The following is a 6,000-nucleotide window of genomic DNA, read 5'->3' on the forward strand; positions in this document are numbered from 1 at the left end:
TAACCACATGTTGAGTGCCTCCATTCCTGGACGGAAAAGCTGCCCCCAGGCGAGGTAGAAATGGCGACTCATCCAATCATGACCCGACCGTCCCACACTCATTGATCCATGGCGAGCTGAGCAATCCCGGGAACGACAAAAATGCCTTGCGGTCTCCGCGGAAAGGAAGGACTTTCGGGCTTTGTCCGGGAAATGAAAGGCGGCGCAGCCGCTGGGTTTCAATACTAATGCAGGAAACCCACCTTGCAACGCAAGCTCGCTTGCGAATCACAAGGTAAGAGCAAGTTCTCGTGACAATGTGCGTGAGGGGCTAGCCAGGTAGTCTCTGCAAGCCTTCCAGCTACACCCTTGTGACAGCTAAAAAGGGGTAGCGTGACCAGAGATTCGCGTCCCATGATTCAAAGTCGATCCGAATGAAGAGGCCACGTCAGCAGTCAGGGCCATCGCCCGGATTCTGCCAGGCAGCCTCAATTGTCCATCCCTGCGCTGCGACAATAGCCACTCTGATCGGAAAAGGGGTTTTGATTGCTCTCGATGTAGCCAATGGAAGCAGGGCTACAGCTGCAAGTCGTACAACAGTGCGCCATACCCTGGCAAACCCTGATGAAACCTGAATTCCAGGGTGAATGGGGGCAGAAGCGGTACGATTCGGACGGCGGAGACATCAACAAAGTAGTAAGAATGATCGATGGTCAAGGCATCAAGAGCCAACTAAATTCTTAACATAGCAGTAAGAAAATCAGAGCAACCAGAGGACATTTAATGTAGGATGAAAACCAAACCAGTGGTGGACAGCGTGCAGATGTTGTTTTGAGGCACGCCGCGGCGGTGGTTGGGCGGGAAGGTAGTGTGGGCAGTGTACCACGTACGGTGAGCGTAGGCTGAGGCGGCGGGAAGAAAAAGAGTAAAATGGACGATCGAGCGAAACGACAGAAGCAGCGAGGGGATGGCGGTATTTATAGGCGGGCAAAAGGAGTGAGGGCTGTAATTAACGCTAGGCCCGATCGGGGGCGGCTGTATCTGGATCGGAGGCCGTTTCCCGACGCGGCGACGGTCAAAGGTGAATAACATAAGAGATAGAAATAGAGATAAAGATGTTGGGGGTCCCGCGGTTGGTCGGCCCTTCTACCAGCAGTGCGCTGGTGGTGATCGAGCTCTTTTGCCCCAGTAGCCTACAGGTTATGAGACCGTTGAGCGTGAGCCCCGCTGTGGTCAACATGCATGGGTTTGATCCCAGAATGGACTTAAAAATTCCTAACAAATACCCTGGACATTTTAGCAGTGCCAAGAGACATCCCAGGAGTGTGCCCTAGAAGTCCCTTTGAGCCCTAGGACTGAGTGGTCCAGTCCATTATTAAAAGGAGCCATTGTGAGAAGGCCACTGAAGGGAGCCACTGAGGGGAAGTACTGTACTCTGTGATAGCTGGTCCGAGAGGGGGTGTTAGAGGTTCTGTGGTTGATCGGCCCTTCTACCAGCAGTGCGCTGGTGATGATCGAGCTCTTTTGCCTCAGTAGTCTACAAAAGAATCTGTGAGAAGTGAGATGTCTTACATATCTCTTTCTCTCTAAGATATTATCTGTGAAGTCTTTTACTGAGTGATTTCATAGAATCAAGCTCAGTACTGCAGTAATACTCACTAAAAACTCTTCATATCTATAAAAAATCTCAGTGAGAAAGAGACTATGATATCTATCTGAGAACTTTTAGTTCTCAGAGTTTTTCTAATATCTATAGAGTTAACTATTATATATTTATCAATTTCAGATATATAAAATCAGAAAATTTCAACTCAGAATATAAAAACTCTTTTATAAATTACAGTATTTTAATATCTTCTAATACTTTGAAATTATTTAGAAATATTATAATAAAAGAAAAGAAAATAAAGTCTTAAAGATAGATATACTAAATAAATAGATAAGAAAAGAATAGAAAAGAAAAAATAAAGTAAAAAAAGACTATAATAAAATAAAATTATTAAAAGATAGTATATAGCTATTTTAATAAATTATATTTAATTAATTTTTATCTCTTTATATTTAGATATTTCTGAATTTAGTTATTTTCTTATAACTGTTTAAGTTTCTGATAGAAAGTTTATTAAGTATTTAATTTCTATTTCAGTTAAGAATAAGAATCTTATATTTAATTAATTTAAATTATACTTCTCTTTTAATCTGACTCTGAAACTATTATATAATATATAGTGTATTATAATATACTCAGAATTTTTATTTATATTATAGAATAAGTATTCTATTAAATTAAATCTATTATTAAATTTTTATATATAGAATTTAAAATAATTATATTCTAGTTTCAGCTAAATTATAGATGAGAATATTTTCTTTTTATATTTAATTAAATAAGATTTTTACTTAAGTTATATTTTAAATCTTGAATAATATATACTATTCTTTTATTTTTATCAGTTTTTATTTTATTTATTTAAATACTATTCTTTTATCTTTCTCTTTATAAAAGATTAGAAAACTGTTTTTTAAATAAATCTATTTAATTCTAAACTCTTTTTTACAGCTGAATCAGTCAATGTATTATTATAAATATTTATATATAAGTAAAAACTCAGTATAAATAAATTATTAGTTTTAATATTCTTTTCTTTTAAATTTTTAAAACAGAATTTAAAATCAGTTTAAGATTTATTTAATTATTATAAATCTAACTATTTCTAAGTCTATTTAAAACAGTTTAATTATTAGAGAATATTTATATCTCTTTTAAATTATTTTCTCTTTTATAAGATTTTATTTCAATGAGTTTGAAAGCTTTTATTATTATAAATAGTTCAGTATCAAAGACTTCAGATTCATAGTTTAAGTTTTAGAAATTTAAGATAAAATTAATATTATCTTCAGTATAAGTAATGTTTATATTTAATCTATTTAAAGTCTTATTTTTTAAGTTGTGATTCGGAAGAATGTACAACTGCTGAATAATAACACAGCTGCTTTCAAACATGCTTATAAATATAAAGAGATTATAGCAGTCATTAATTAATTTAGTATACTGTATATAAGAAGTCAGTGTATATCTGTAATTGTACACTAACTTAAGAAACCTTTGAATCACATCTGATAGTATGTTTAAAAACTGATGAGAAGTGCAGACTTCTTCAGAGTGTAATAATTCTGTTTACAAAGTAATTCATAGTTATTATATCAGTGTAATTCTAAAACATTTTAAAAGATAGTGTATAAAGAGTGATAAGCAGAAGAGCATCTGATTAATACTGTTTCACTTATTAAGAAAAAAACTTCACACTCAGGCAAATACTATGTATATGAATAGAAGAGATGTGAAAAAGAGAATGAGAGTAATAAATCAGATTCAAAGAAGTCTGCTCTCTACTTAAAAGAAGAATAAAAAGAGAGATAATTATTATCAGAGTTATATAATAATAACAGAAAATAAAAATCAGAAATTATATAATGATATAATAATATAATAATAAACATTGTATAATTAGTAAGAAATCACTGAAATGAATATCTTCTCTAGTTAATATAAACACTCTTCCCTGCTATATGAACTGAAAGATATACAGAATCTCTCAGAGAGTTTATTCAAAGCAGTAAGAAAAGCAGCTAAGACTATTAAATCAGAAGTGAAACTCTGTACATATACAAGAATTCTAAATGAGATTAAGATCTTATATACATAGTGACAGGCTGAGACAGAAGCTAAGTAACAATTAATATTCACTGTGAATTAAGTATTTACTATGAAGAGCTTCACTGATACAATCATTATCATTAATAAAAATAGAGAAAATCAGGTTTTAGACCTGTAGTAAGAGATTAAATATTTACACAGATAGTGTAATGTGACGGAACCGAAGCAGTGACTAGTTAGCGGTGACATGTAGAAGTAGTTGTTTGAGAAGCTGTATAAGTGAGCTTGACTATCTTACTTGAATAGTGAGCTCATATGCTACAGAGTTATTGTGAGAATATCACAGATATGATACTTAGTATACTAAGAAGATTGTATAAGACATGCAGTAACTCTTGTATATATTTCTGTAGAAGTAAAAGAAACAAATCACTGATTTCTTTGATAAGAAGTCAGTATCTAGCTATTCTATATAGATAATGAGCAGATACTCTTCTCTCATTTTATAAGTGAGAATAGCTGAAGTGATATCTCAGCAGCATCTCATTGCTAAGAAAGAGTAATCTGCTGATCTTGTATAGAAGTGAGATTCTTATATTTATCAATTGAATCTTTCTATGATATATCTGAATAATATCATAGAGTGATTGAAAACTGATTCAGTCAGTCTGCAGAAGAAATGAAATTATTCACATGAAAGTGATGAGCTATGTGAAACTATAACAGAGTCTTGATATAACTGAGAGTATGATAATACTCTTCTCTTTAAGAGCATAGTCTCTATACTCTCAAGATTATCAGATTAGAAATTATCTTTATTATATAGTAATAGTTATCAACTGATTAACAGTATATATACTGTGTATGATATAAAGAAATAGATGAGTTTTTCTGCTAACTGTGTAGATCTTTCTTTTCTCATCTTCATTCAAATCAAATGTGTGATAAGTGAGTTCCTTATATATCAATTTAAAATATGAAAAACATAATTAATAAGTGACTTACAGATCTCTTAATATATTCTATTCTATATATGAAATTCTCTGCAAAAGTGATGTATTTTTAGAGACAAAGCTAACAGTAGTGATAGGATTTTTCAAAAAGATTTTCTCTCTCTGTGATACATTTTTCTTTCCTCTCTCTCATCTGCAATAGTAAGTGTATGAGAGTATCATTCTTGAAGAACAGTAGAGGGCTTATTCTGACATTTTCTAGTGAATAAATGTCTTCATGGTGCAGCGGCGGTCTCTGTAACTGTCAAGAAAGTCAGATTGAAGGTGAAGACAGTGTCAATGAGCTGTGAGAGTATCACTCTCATTGTCACACCTTCTCCTGCTTCTCTCATGATCACAGCAGTAGTTGCTGTGTCTTGTAGTGAGATGTTATCTCTTCTGCTGATCAGTGCATCTGTGTCTGTTTCATTTCCTGCTTCTCTCATCACTGTTATGATGCTGCTCTCTCTCTCAGCTAATACAGTGATATATGACCCTGTGTGATCATTCAGAGAGGAACTCAGAGAGAGCTTGATTTCAGAGACAGTGACTCTGAGAAGCTCAATTCATAGTTTCTCTTCTGCAGCACATTCAAGCCCTGCTCAGAATGCTGCTGAGTTGAGTCTGCAGAGTTTTATAGTTTCTTCATCTTCTCTCTGTGAAAAGGCTCTGATGCAGTCTCTGACTAGTATCACTACTTGTCTGTGCTGTGCTAAGCAGCTGAAGAAGAGGAGAATTCTATGCATTCATCTCTTCTCTCACTTCTGTTGTTTTCATTGTATCTGTAACAATAACTTCTATCTCTCTGTAAGTATCATCTACTCTACAAGAAGGCATTATATCAGCTCTGATAAGAAGCTCAGATGTTTAAGCAGTACAGAGTAAGAGTCTCAGAGCTTCAAGTATTGACAGATTCTGTTAAGACTGAAGAGATTCTTCTTACTTATCTGCAAAAGAAAGTGAAAGCATGAATCTCTGAGATGAAAAAACACCTCAGAATGACTGATCTCAAGAAGAGATCAGCTGATGCTGAAAGCACTGCAGAGATTAATTGCTGATTGAAGAGAATCTCACTTCAGTTGAAGCAGATGACTGAGATACTTTGTAAGTTAATAAGTTGATACTTTCAGTATCTCTCATACTCTTCTGCAGCATGCTTCTCTGTGATACTGCAGTGCTAACTTCTCAGCAGATAAAGATGTCAGTGTCAGAGACTTCAACAGTGAAGAATAAGTTTGATGAGAATGTGATTATTAATAAGTAAGCTCTGATTTCTCTTTTTACTTTTTCAGTGAGCTGCAGCCTCATTAGAATAGCAGCAGCTTATGAGTCAATAATATTAATCTTTTTATTGATTTCAAATATTTCTTT

This window comes from Blastomyces dermatitidis (assembly GCF_000003525.1).
Source record: "Blastomyces dermatitidis ER-3 genomic scaffold supercont1.15, whole genome shotgun sequence".
Lineage (NCBI taxonomy): Eukaryota > Fungi > Ascomycota > Eurotiomycetes > Onygenales > Ajellomycetaceae > Blastomyces > Blastomyces dermatitidis.